At 42.8% G+C, this 13,246-nt stretch overlaps 1 protein-coding gene across 2 annotated transcripts in view; it reads right to left on the reverse strand.

Annotated features, from left to right (window-relative positions):
* Positions 1-13,246, reverse strand: part of znf609a (zinc finger protein 609a) — a 137,987-nt gene that overhangs the window by 52,150 nt on the left and 72,591 nt on the right. The window contains exon 1 of one of the 2 annotated variants that reach the window (XM_010883933.4): positions 5,625-5,855. The exons of the other annotated variant lie outside the window; for it this stretch is intronic. The gene's annotated coding sequence lies outside the window, so the exon portion shown is untranslated. Of the gene's footprint in view, positions 1-5,624; positions 5,856-13,246 lie in introns of those variants that run through there. 2 annotated transcript variants of the gene reach the window in all.

The raw sequence follows: 13,246 nt of genomic DNA on the forward strand, positions 1-13,246 counted from the left end.
CCTCATCGGAGCAAGACAGACTCAGACCACAAAAGCTGCTCGGGCGCGCCTGTTAACCTGTCAGCGTACCCGACTGATGCAGTCACAGGCGAAACCTCCTGCCCCTCATCTAGACAGCTGCAATGATCACTCTGTCGTGAGGAGCTGGTAGAAAGACAAGCACATAAATAAGAATGGAGGAAAAAAACACTACAGGGAAAACGTTTCCTTGAGAGTCATCAACACACTGTTAGCCTAATCAAGTCTACATTACGAACACTAGCATGCCAAATATTATGTCTATTAGACATTGGGAATTAAATGCAAAGTTAGAGTTCAAAGGATGTTCTATTGGTTCAGTGAAGTCCGTGAATTAGCTCAGCTTTTGCTGCACTTCCATCTACCCGTTTCAGGTTCGAAACAAATGGGGGTCAAAAAGAATACATTTCAGGGAGGTGGGGGAATCCAGTATTTAGATGGATGGTGACACCAATCATCCCTGCACAGCAATCATCCCTGCAGGCTTGGGCTGAAAGGAAAGACTCACACAGTTCTACCTAAATGCTGGCCAATGGGCTAAGAGCAATTTGGAGACTGTTGAGACCGTTGTTGGTCTTTGTGCCGGCTCTGCTCTGGCTGGCAATTATTACTCCATTACAGGGGCAATAACGCTATCCTGCTACACGGTTAAATTGGAAAATAGAATCAGGCAGATAAATAACTGTACTGGATGCGGCAGTCTGCACTGGCCTTGACCTGGCTTAACATCACAAGCTCTGTTAACACACGGTGAAGGAGGAAATAAATGAGAGGACGAGAAGATAGGTAAATCGCTTGTGCACAGACTGTGAAAACATAAAGGGTGCAGAAGATCTTCCATGATACATAAGGATGTGTGAGACAGCAAGTAGAATTGCTATCGAGCCTTTGAACAATTTCGGAATTGTTTGTGTCAGCATCTTTATTACGGTAGGGAAGGACATTTGCCCTGTAGACTTGCCTGCCATTAGCAAAGAAAGGGCAGATCTCTTCGTTGGGATGTAGATTTCTTCAGTTTGAACAGTTATTGACTGCATACTTATTATAGCAGGTGTTATTATAGCAATGCTAAACAATGCAGTTGAGGTTATAAAGTGACCAACATTTAAAACCAAAAAAATCCCAAATACAATCAACATGATAATCAAAAGAGGGTTGGCGCATATATCAGCCCAAGCAGGTCAATTAAACTCCAAAGATAGCAATCTTTCCAGTTAAGAAGCAAAAGAAATTGTGGATAAATGTCACCTATTTTGGTGCAAATGAAAGTGACTGTAGTGCACTACAGAGGCAACAGCAAGACAACCCCCAAAAAGGGAATGGTTTTGCAGGTGGTGGCCACGGTCAATTTCTCCCTCCTTATCCTAGACTGATTCTTCTCTAGTTTTGCGTTCTGCTAGTGTCCTTGTCATTACTGGTAGTATGAGATGGTACCTGCAGCCCATTCCGGTTGCACAGGTAGTCCAGCTCCTCCAGGATGACACATCCATACATGCCGTCGCAAGAAGGTTTGCATTGTCTCCCAGTACAGTCTCAAGAGCAGAGGAGATACCAGGAGATGGGCCATTACACAAGGAGAGCTGGACAGGGCCGTAGAAGGGCATCAACCCAACATCAGGACCGGTATCTGTTACTTTGTGTGAGGAGGAACAGGAAGAGCACTGCCAGAGCCCTACAAAATGACCTCCAGTAGGCTACTGGTCTGAATGCTTCTGACCAAACTGTCAAACAGACTCCATGAGGGTGGAATCTAATTGAAAACCTCTGGGACGTTATGCAACGGAGCATTCGACACCGCCAAGCAGCACCACAGACTGTCCAGGAGCTCACTGATGCCCTCATCCCGGTCTGGGAGGAGATCCCCAGGGACACCATCCACCATCTCATCAGTAGCATGCCCATACGTTGTCAGGAGTGCATACAGGCACATGGGGGCCATACACACTACTGAGTCACATTATGACTTGCTGTGATGAAATTAACGCAGGTTGGAACAGCCTCTTTTTCAATTGTTTACTTGGATTTTCAGTGCGAGTTTGAATCCAGCACCTAATCAGTTGGTGATTTTGGTCTCCATTGACTGTTGTTACATCATTTTGTTCTACACAACTCACACAATGTACTGTAAAGATTTGGATCTTTAATATATATTTTGTTCATCCAAATCTGATGTGTGATTTAAGTGTTCCCTTAATTTTTTTAAGCAGTGTAAATCCATGAATACAAAATGAATAAAAAAAAACTGTAAGTAATTGGAACATGACCAGTGTTCAGCACCACTATTAACAATAACCATGGGACAACAACGTGGATTGATTGTGGAGGACTGAGTGTGGATGAATGTGTGTGAGTGAGAGAGAGCGCTTGAGTATAAGATAGACTGTGATTACATGTATACAGGTTGGGAGAGTGTCTGAATGAGCTGGAGTGTCTGAGTGTATAATAAGTTGCAAAGGTGAAGATTAGCGTGCAAGGCCGATGGGCAGTTAGTTTAACAGTCACTTTCTTCAAAAGACTCCTCTTCAGACAAATGCACAGAGAACATAATGGAGCATCAATCAGGCTTGGGTTTTAAAAACAAGATGATGCAAAGAGAGTAAGCCTGAATTTTTTTATTTATATTTCGAACTGGCTACCAAACAGATTCATTTAAATAAGAGCCATCCACTTTACTGATTTCTGTGTCCATTTAGGACGTCTCCATTCTTGAGTGAATAAGAACAGGCTCAAGACAATTTAATTAGCAGAATCTGGCTATCATTTAAGAAAATAGTATCATGCGGCAGGTAAGCTTGTTTGTTCCATTGTTTTTGTAGCTAGGCTACGCACAGAGGCAAGTCTTAAACGCTTGACATGCAGGTAAATGATCGGCTTGATGTCTCCGCTTAACTGCCATTTCCTCGGCTCTCACCAGACACCCTGTAATATCAGCTATTTTTCTAGACTTTAAACCTCAATGGAGCTCAAGAGAGGGCCATAAAATTGGATACACAGCTCACAGATGTGGAACTGTTTCCTGCCTAAGTAGGTCTGCAAAGTAGTCTTCCAATGCAGCGAACAGGGGAGCATTTCTCTTCACCTCATGTCTTTTCACTCTCAGTTCATAAACAGAATGAAAAACAGTGACTCTTTAATAGCCAATGGCTGCTCTTAGGTCAGAGGTCATTTCGAGCTTGTAGTAGATCCCCTGTCTAAGGTCTGATGACAGTTCAGCTCAAAAAGTAAGAAGACAGAGAGGAACTTGAGTTAGGAATGGAACAAGCTTACTTTAACCTCCACTGACATTAGGGTTGCATGATATTGGAAGTAAGTGACATTGCGACTGATTTTTTTTCTGCAATATATATTGCGATATGAAACAATAGAGGATGTCTTCATACATACCTGACAGTATGTATCCTTCATTCTTCCTCAGCCCCATCCTCTACCATCAAAATTTATGAAACTCATTAAAATTGTTATATTTCAGAACAGGTTGCTAGGTAATAATATGTAACAGTAATAGTATAGAATACGCAACTGGGAATAACATACCATCTGCAAGATGCAGTCTGTGGCCAAAGCACTGCAATCTGGTCCACTTGTTCAGGTGCAGCCTTCACCATGTTCGCGACATTGTCTGTTGTAATACAGACTAAACGACTCATCTAGGCCCCAATCAACTAAAGCTTCTCTCATTCCTGGTGCGATGTTCTCACTTGTACGATCCTCTGGGAAAAAGCAGTTTCCAAACAGTGACTTTTCAGGTGGAAGTCCTCATTAATGAAGTGTACGGTCAGACTTATGTAGGGCTCCGTTGTCCGGCTGGACCACAAGTCCGTTGTTGCTGTATAATATTCCACTTGTGACAGCTGATTTTCAACTTGTGCCTTGCATATCTCATACAGCTCTGGGATGGCAACTTGATAAAAATAGTTGCGTGATGGCATTACATACTTGTCAAGCGACCGGATAATGTTTTTAAAACCCTCTCTGGTAACCGTGTTAATTGGTACCATGTCTTTGGCAACGTGAAATGTTATTGAATCTGTGATTTCTCTCTGCCGTTTGGAACCTTTCTCGTATGGTGTAATACTGGCAAATGCATCCGAAATAGATTTTTGCTTTGGACAGCATTGAGATACGAAGATTTGTGGTGCCACCTTAAATGATCGAACAAATTGGTCATGTTGTGGCAACAATTGCAAGACACTCTCGAAAAAGTACCTGTTTTTGGTCAACATCATCCTGTCTGTAGGCAAACTATTTCCATGTAATTGACGATGCATTTCTTTGCGTACATCGCAATGTCGATGCTGAAACGATATATCCAAACCCCCCCCCCCCCCCCACTCTCTGGGCTGAGCTGGTCTAATACGATTTCCTAAAGCAAACCCACTCTTTTCCACACTACAGTTCTACAGCAGTCATAAAGCTGCTGGCTTTCCCCACCCCAGGGAGTAGAGAGAGGCTGCTTAAAATACCCTTAGGCTAGAGCTGGGATGATGAAGCTCTAATGATTGACACCGACCAAATGAACTACTTATCGTGGCCATTTTGCAGATACCATTAATAACAGTGAATAACCTATAACCTATAGAGAAATTAAATGCGTTTGCCAAGATGTGTGATGGTCAAGTGGAAAATACAGCTACCTCATTCAAAACCACAGTGATAGTTTTAAGGGCGATAACACATTACAGCAGTGCACAATTATAGTCTGATTTACCCCCCCCCGCTCCCCCCCACCCCTTCATCTAGATGTACAGCAAACTTTACTATTGAGGGCAAGTTACGACTGCCCAACATTTTCAGGCCTCAAAATGTTAGGAGACAGCAAATATTAGTCTACATTCACAAAGAAAAGGGCACTGAGGAGACGGCCCACAGATCCCTGGCTCAGCCCCAGTGTAAACATGAAGGAGAACACAATCCACACACAACCTGGAACATCCCCTTCCAGAGAAACAGAGGGGAAGAACATTTGGACTGTCCCAAGTGGAGTGCTGTTCGGGGGGAAACCCTCCCGTCTGCGTTCCACCCCAGCCAGATTCCCCCCCCCCCACCCCCCCACCCTCTGGGCTGGTCTAAAAAGCCCCCTCCGCCCCCTCACTGTGACAGCTTTGTTCTGACAAAGCACATGCTCTGAGGGTTCAGCCAGCTTTGGAACTGCCTCACTTCACTGGAAGTGGAGTGGCTTTCAGCGCTCAAAGCTCCAGTACTCCCATCTGTGTCTGCCTTGTCTGTCGCTTGCACTGTCAGCATGATTTCCCTGTTCCAACATCAATATCACCGTCTTTCTACAGTCATTCTTTTCTGAGGGGTACAAAGGTGAGGTGAGGAAACAAACGGCGGCTTCAAGCCCCTCCCCCTGCTGACATCTCTCATTCTGCTATTAAACGACGCCCTCACAGCTGAGAAAGCTCTGAGCGGAGCACAGGCGGTGTTAACCGTTGATGCCACAGAAGTCTGCCTGCCCCCCCCCCCCCGGCATGCCCCCGCCTGCTCCCCCCGCCTTTCTTTCCCCCTCAAGTGCCCTCTCCTTCTGGCAGAGCCGGCAACAGCATGGCTGCGTCTTTAGCAGGCAGGCAAACGGACAGACAGACACACAGGCGTTAGATACTGACCCCCTCTGCCCATTGCAGGCCCACCGTAGTAGCCCAGGCTCTCACTGGCAGGCAGGCAGGCAGACCCGGGCCTTCCTCTTACTCCTCTCCTGTGTCGAGGTTGTGCAGTCCTCTTCTCCACTCCTCCCCCACCTCTTCCACTTTCTTGCTACTCACGCATCGAGAGGCGAAATGAGGCGCGCTGGAAATTTGCTAGGGCTGACAATGGAAGACAGCTGCTCTGACTGCACAAGGCTTTCACGGGCTGAATTAGCAGTGCGAGCGAGTCCCTCTCTCTCTCTCTGTCTCACTCTCCCTCCCATTCTCTCTCTCTCTTGCGCTCTCTCTCTCTCTCTCTCTGCCTAGCACGGTCGTCCCCTCCCCCACGCCTTGCTGCACAGCCATTCCAGACACACACGCCGCTTACAGAGCTCAGAGACAGAGGAGGAAGGAGCGGGGAGGGAGGGCCGGCCGGCCATGAAAGGGCTTTGTTTCTCTCAGCTCTGGGATCGTTTCCACAGGCCTTGTGTTTCCGTGCTCTGCGTCCACAGGATTCCTCCCTTTTACACGTAGCCTAGACAGAGGCTTTAGGGAATACGCGTGTTTACACTTAACATCATATTTATTCATCCCAATCGCTTCGATTACAGGCATTATTATGAGAGCTGCTCATTTCACAGCTAAAGCTCTTCAGATTTTGGCGAATTAATTCCCCTGCTGCGCAAACAAACCAGAGTGGATCAAAAGAAAAACAGTACAATATAACTTAATTAATACTAGTCACATTAAGTGAGCTTATGCTTTGAGTGAGTACATTCATGGAGGATACTTAAATGAGCCCTGTAAGGCCCATCGGCCCCACCAAACACAGTTAATGTTTTCAGAGGCGAGCCTCGCGTGTGAAGTGGCTTCCTGGTCTTCTCAGAACCCAAACCCACACACTGCTAAACAGAGAGACACGGAAAGCTAATCCTGTTTCAGCATGGCAGGGCGGGATTATGCCATACCAGGAGCTTATGCAGCTCCGGCGACGTCTCTGTGCGATGGGGGAAGAGATTACCTCTGGGAAGAATGTGTTCCTTCAAATAATTAAGTGTTGTGAGAAAAATGATATCTTGCAGCACAGTTGTTTACCAGAGATCTGCCCCCGGGAGAGAACGTGTGCTGTTAGCACCGCAAGCTCAAATCAGGACATGAGCAGCTGTGGAATTCTGCAATCATCTCGGCTGCCCTGCCTTTATAGCTTCTCTGTCTCAATCAGTGTTGTAAAATGCCACAGGCGTCCCTCGAAGGTGGTAATCCATAGAAAGCCATGTACTGGCTGAAGAAAACAAACCAGGGACTGTTGGCTTTTTTATCACCATAAAAAAAAACAGAGAAAAAAAGTTAACACCTAAGGCTAGGCAATTTGTTATTGTACAATTATTGCTATGGCAATATGGACGTGAGCGATAGCTATATCATTGTGTTTCAGTATTCCGTACAGGAATTATTTATCCACATGACACAGCCCTGCCTCGCATTCGTTGTCGGGTGGGATTCAGGGCATTTTTACAACCGGCCAAAAGATACAATGAGGTCTAGAGTATAGGCCCTAGGGGACAACTTTAGCCTCTTGATTATCATAAAAACCCAACAGAAGATAAAGTCGGACACACAGCGTACTACACTCTCTTAGAACATCACAGGTTTTGATCAGATTTCCTATAATAAATTCAAATTCAATTCAAATGACTTTCCTTTCCTCGGAGGAAACTTCATGTGTGGTAATTAACGGTATACAAGACAACACAAAAAACAGTTATTTGAATAAAACTAAAATACACAATCGTCAGCTAAAAAATAAAAGCATAGAAGTAGCATATGCAATCAGGTATATATACAAATAATATCACATATTCAAGAGCTAATAAGATTGATAGATGCGGGCACAAACCCAAAAGTTTTTCTGAGATTTGAATAGGAGAGCTCTATGCTTAGGCCCAGAATGGAGGAGGTTATATTGTTCATTCAGTGTGCGTTTGATGTTGAAGGCTATTCGTTCCCCCATCTTCCTCAATCGTTTTCTGTAAATGTCACTGAGGGGATCCTGGCTTGCTTCGATGACCTTCCCACTGATTCTTATTACCCTGTTCAATGGGTTCTGACTTTTGTTCCCTAGAGCACAAAACCACCCCACAATACAAAAGGCTAAAATGCATTCTGAAAAGCGCTTGGCTGAAATGTTTGGAGGACTGACTTCTCATTGGTGTATATTTAACTTGCAACATTTACACTACTGTTCAAAAGTTTGGGGTCACTTTGACAAGGTTAGAAATATTGATTTTTAATTTAAATAAGAACTGTGTCCTTCAAACGTAGCTTTTGTCAAAGAATCCCTCCATTTGGCATTCTAGCTGTCAATTTGTTGAGGTAATCTGAAGAGATTTCACCTCACGCTTCCTGAAGCACCTCCCGCAAGTTAGATTGGCTTGATGGTCACTTCTTATGTACCATAAGGTCAAGCCGCTCCTACAGCAGCTCAATAGGGTTGAGATCCAGTGACTGTGCTTGCCACTCCATTATAGACATAATACCAGCTGACTACTTCTTCCCTAAATAGTTATGCAAAATTTGGAGCTGAACTGGGTCATTGTCCTGTTGTAGGAGGAAATTAGCTCCAATCTAGCGCCGTCCACAGGGTATGGCATAGCATTGCAAAATGGAGTGATAGCCTACCTTTGTCAAATTCCCTTTTACCCATTACAAATCTCCCATTTCACCACCACGAAAGTACCCCCAGAACATCACATTGCTTCCACAATGCTTGACAGAGGGCGTCAAGCACTCCTCCACTCTTCTTTGTGATCCGAACTCCTCAAACTTAGATTTGTCTGTCAACACTTTGACTGGTGTTTTGTGGTTACTATTTAATGAAGCTGCCAGTCGAGGACCTGTTAGGCGTCTGTTTCACAAACTAGACACTCATTGTTTCTTAAATTTCTTGCCAATTTCTCATATGAAATAGCCTTTATTTCTCAGAATAAGAATAGACTTCTGAGTTTCAAAATAAAGTTTTTTTCTTTCTGGACATTTTGAGCCTGTAATCAAACCCACAATTTCTGATGCTCCCGAAACTCAACAAGTCTAAGTAAGGCCAGTTTAATTGCTTATTTTAATCAGTGGCGAAAACAATTGCAAAACAAGTTTTCTGATGATAAATTAGCCTTTAAAAATTATAAGAGGATTAGCAAACAACATGCCATTGGATCACAGGACTGATGGTTGCTCATAATGGGCCTCTGTATGCCTATTTAGATATTCCATTAAAAACCAGCAGTTTCTAAAATAGTAATTTACAACATAATGTCAACACTGTATTTCTGATCAACTTATTTTAAAGGAAATGAAATCTGCCTTTCTTTCAAATGCAACAAAAAATGTGACCCCAAATTATTGACCTGTATCGTACGAATAAAGAACAGGATTGGTTGAGGTTCTTAATGAATGTGTCCAGGTTTTGTGGCCAAATAAGAAATTGTGTTATCAGTTACTTGTAGTCTTGCACTTGCTCCATGATCGATCTGTTAATCTCCTCCCAAAACATTGTGCATCTTTAAACCAAAATAATCCCCCTCATGGATCTCTTGTTCCTCTGCAGCTGACATATGGTGAACAATATCTTTGGAACACTAAAGCACAACAAAATCACAGCATCGAACCAGAATACATGTAGAATCATAAAAAGAATGAAACATATTGGATCTACAACTCCGTATTATGAGGAGGAACCTGGGAATTCTCAATCCGAGTAAAAAACTTAACATTTCAGCCACGGAAGAGGCCACCTGATTTGCATGCTGTGTCCATCTGATTTGCTTGCAGTGTCCATTATTACTGAATCATAGGTGTACCTCATAAACATCATCTGTGGGTCCGAGCTTCTACCGCATACAGAGAAAACAGCAAAGGCATGGTGACAGAGCCCTCCCTGTAGCAGGGGATTCTGGGAGCTACCGTGACTGTTCAATCTGACCAGCTGTTGTCAGGAATGAGAGAATCAGATGTGTATTCACAGACACCACTCTGACGTATGTCACCCCTGAGCCCCTTGGAAGCAAACTGGAATGTGTCTGAATAGCAGTATACCAGCTTTTGTATCTGGGAAGAAAGTCTTTAAAGCTCTTCATCACTGAAGATGTTAAAGCTAAGATAGTGAATCGGTAGAAGAACCAGTCTATAAAGCTTCTCATCAGTAAAGATGTTAAAGTTAAGGTAGTCATTCAGTAGAAGAACCAGTCTATAAAGCTTCTCATCAGGAAAGGCTAAGGTAGTCATTCGGTGGAAGTACCAGTCTATAAAGCCTTTCATTGGTAAAGGGTTTGCCATACTGAAAAGAGCATGCTTATTTAATTGAATAATTTACACCTGAATGTTGTTGTCAGCAGTAACCGCTATTTGCAGATACTTTTTGGAAGGAACAATAATCTCCTGACAAAATGTAATTTAAGTAATCACTTTTTGGGGGATTTACAATTTAGTAATTTAGCAGACACTCTTATGCAGAGCGATTTAAAGGAGCAATGAGGGTTCAACCCCGTACTAAAAAACACAACAGATTACTCACTTACCTTTGAAGCTTTAACTAGGGTTGTGCTGTGTACTCGGACAAAACAATTAATGTTACGGATGAGGAATTTGCTGGATACAAAAATGAAATGATTATGTAATGTCATCAATGACCAGGGAAAATCGCACAGTCCGGAAGGCTGAGCGCCTCAAAAATACTACTCAAAGATACTATTATTCATAAGGCAGTTTCGTTGATGATTGTTGTATGTGGAAGTAGTCTGTTCAGATACATTTCTCTTTGGGGCAACAGGGCGCAGTATAGTTACCTAGCTTTATTTCAATAGAACAAATGCATACTAGTTACATGGATTACTATTGGTTTCTGTTTTCCTTTGCCTCCAAGATGTGTGCGCATCCCTGTCTGGTGTCAATGTGACGTTGACTGGAAAACGGTCTATAGAGATCTTTGGCAATCGGCTAGGAGTGTTTTTTGCAATTTGATTTCAACAGTTTTCCATGGCAGACCAAGTCATAGAAGAAATGTTGAACCTAAAATATACTCAGAAAGTTACTGGTTTAGATGGGCCAGTGACTGACAAGATCCACTCGCCTTACACATATTTTTACTGGCCCTGGGCTAGCGGGCAATCATTTATGTCAGACCCTGTAGAATATGAACTGACAGCTGTAAATGTTGATTGTACAAATGATTTTGGCATAAGCAGGGTGTTAGAAGAGACAGGACAAGGACATTTAAAGTATCAGGCAATCACACAACTTGATTAGTTAATACCAGATCTATAAAAATAAATGTGGAACTGGCCATTGGAGCTGCCCGGGTTGATTTTAAACTACACTACATAAGTATCTGGACCCTGCTACAAGTTAGTGGATTCAGCAAATTCAGTTACACCCATAGCTAACAGGAAAGTAAAAACAAACACAGCCATACAATTGTCAAAGAAAAGAAAGGCCCATACTAAAGAGCTCATTGACTTCAACGTGGCAGCCATAGGATGCCACTTTTCCAACAAGTCAGTCCATCAAAATGTTGCCCGGCTAGAATTGCTTCAGTCAACTATAGATGCTGTTAATTGGAAAGTGGAGATGTCTAAGTGTAACAATAGCCCTGCCGGAAAAGTGGTAGGCCACACAAGCTACCAAAAAGTGACCCCTGAGTGCAGAAGGACGTACCGGGAAAACTTGTCCGTCCTCAGTTACTACACTCACTACCAAGTTCCAAGTGGCATCTGGAAGTAATGTCAACACAAGAAGTGTTCATCAGGAGTGCTGATTAGATGTGCACAATCCTAATATCGACAAGTGCAGAACCCACTAACTTGTGAATTAGAATGCCAACTGAAAGTAAGACTGCAACTAACTATTTTGACAATCAATCCATCTGTATATTATAACTGCAGCAAATCAGATAAAATCATTATAGGATTAAATCTGTTTAAAGTGTTTCAGTTACTATATATTCAATTTGTGTTTTCCAGAAAAACAAATTCAAACAGTAGCAATAAAATAAATACAAACAGTAAAAAACACAAGCTTGCAACATGTGTTACTCTAGTTTGAAAGGTACTATACTAAACAGTCTTAATAAATAATTAATAATAAAGAAAACAATGTAAAATATTATAACATAATAACACTAAATAGCATGTTAATATTCACCCAGAATTGCAGTAAGGAGGAATACAAAAATAAAAGAAGTCTTAGAAGAGGCAGCTTTAAAAACAGCCTGTGTACCCTGACATACACAAACACCCCTATAGTTCAACAAATTGAGGTTGACTGTTTTGCAATAGGTTTCCATGACAGTTACCCATGATCCATCGAATGCTTCTCACATAGACCCAACTAAATGACATTCATTGCCAACTCTTTTTTATAATCAACGTTTTCAATTTCATAAACTATTTGTTGCAGCCCCAACGAGCCAGTCCTAAACACCCAACATCAGTGCCTGACCTCACCATTTCTCATATGGCTCAATGGAAATCCCCACAGCAACGTTCCAACATCTAATGGAAAGAAACTCCATATTAATGATCATTTGGCACACTAGGGGTATCCAGGCTTTGCCCGCATTTAAAGAGCATTTCAGAGCATTGCAATCCCGAGTATACTCCGATTACGAGTATTACTGCGACAAACGGCTATGATTACAGATACGAGTATTACAAATTCGACACAGACCTTATTTTACCCAGGACCTCTCAGTTACTGGCTCAATGTCTCAAGAATGTCTACAGCTCCAGCTGGTTTTACAGGCATAGCCTAGACTTAAACAAAATGACATCAGAAGGTTAAAGGCAATGCAATGCCATGGCAGGGAAATTTCTCCAATCCTGATAATAAAATGTATTACATTTAGTCCCACTGCAGCGGGCTCCTGCAGCGACTCGGACCGTTGTCGTGGGGCTACGTCAGGCTTCCCCTGTAAATTTACCCCAGTCTGTACAAGCACGTAAGAACCCCAGCATCACTGTCTGATATGCAGGGATTAGAAGTATTTTATTGTGATATGCAGAATTAAGGGGTGTCTGTTCTTATATTTTGCTGGTATGCATCTTTTTTTAAGTTGCAAAAAACAAAGATCAATAGCCTTACTTCCTCTGATAGCACGTGTTATGTACTGATGGGAGTGACCTATTGAGTATACAGCTGTTGAAGTCTCTGAGGATAAGAACAAGGGAATCTGGAAAGGCAGACTCGATGCGGCCAACACACTCATTATCACATCTGCTGCATAGACGGATGTTTCCAGAAGACAGACAATTAATCCAGTCAGCTGGCCAACCATAAGGGGGGCAACAATTAGGTGTGTATAAGACAATAACTCAAGATCAAGTGAACAACAGATTCTAGTTAATGTACACACACACCTCACCCCAATAGTTCTGCCCAATGCTTTTGCTGTCTCAATCCAGTCTTATTGGTATTAATGTACTGTCCAGCCAAGGCCCAGGATAGCATCAGACTAGCCACCTTCTAAGTATGCATTACTAATTGTCCTCTCCTAAATAAGCCCCCCAAAGCCAAACACAGAACCCCGTGAAAACCGTAACCATAAACACAAGTCT

Source organism: Esox lucius, chromosome 19, assembly GCF_011004845.1.
Source record: "Esox lucius isolate fEsoLuc1 chromosome 19, fEsoLuc1.pri, whole genome shotgun sequence".
Classification (NCBI taxonomy): Eukaryota; Metazoa; Chordata; class Actinopteri; order Esociformes; family Esocidae; genus Esox; species Esox lucius.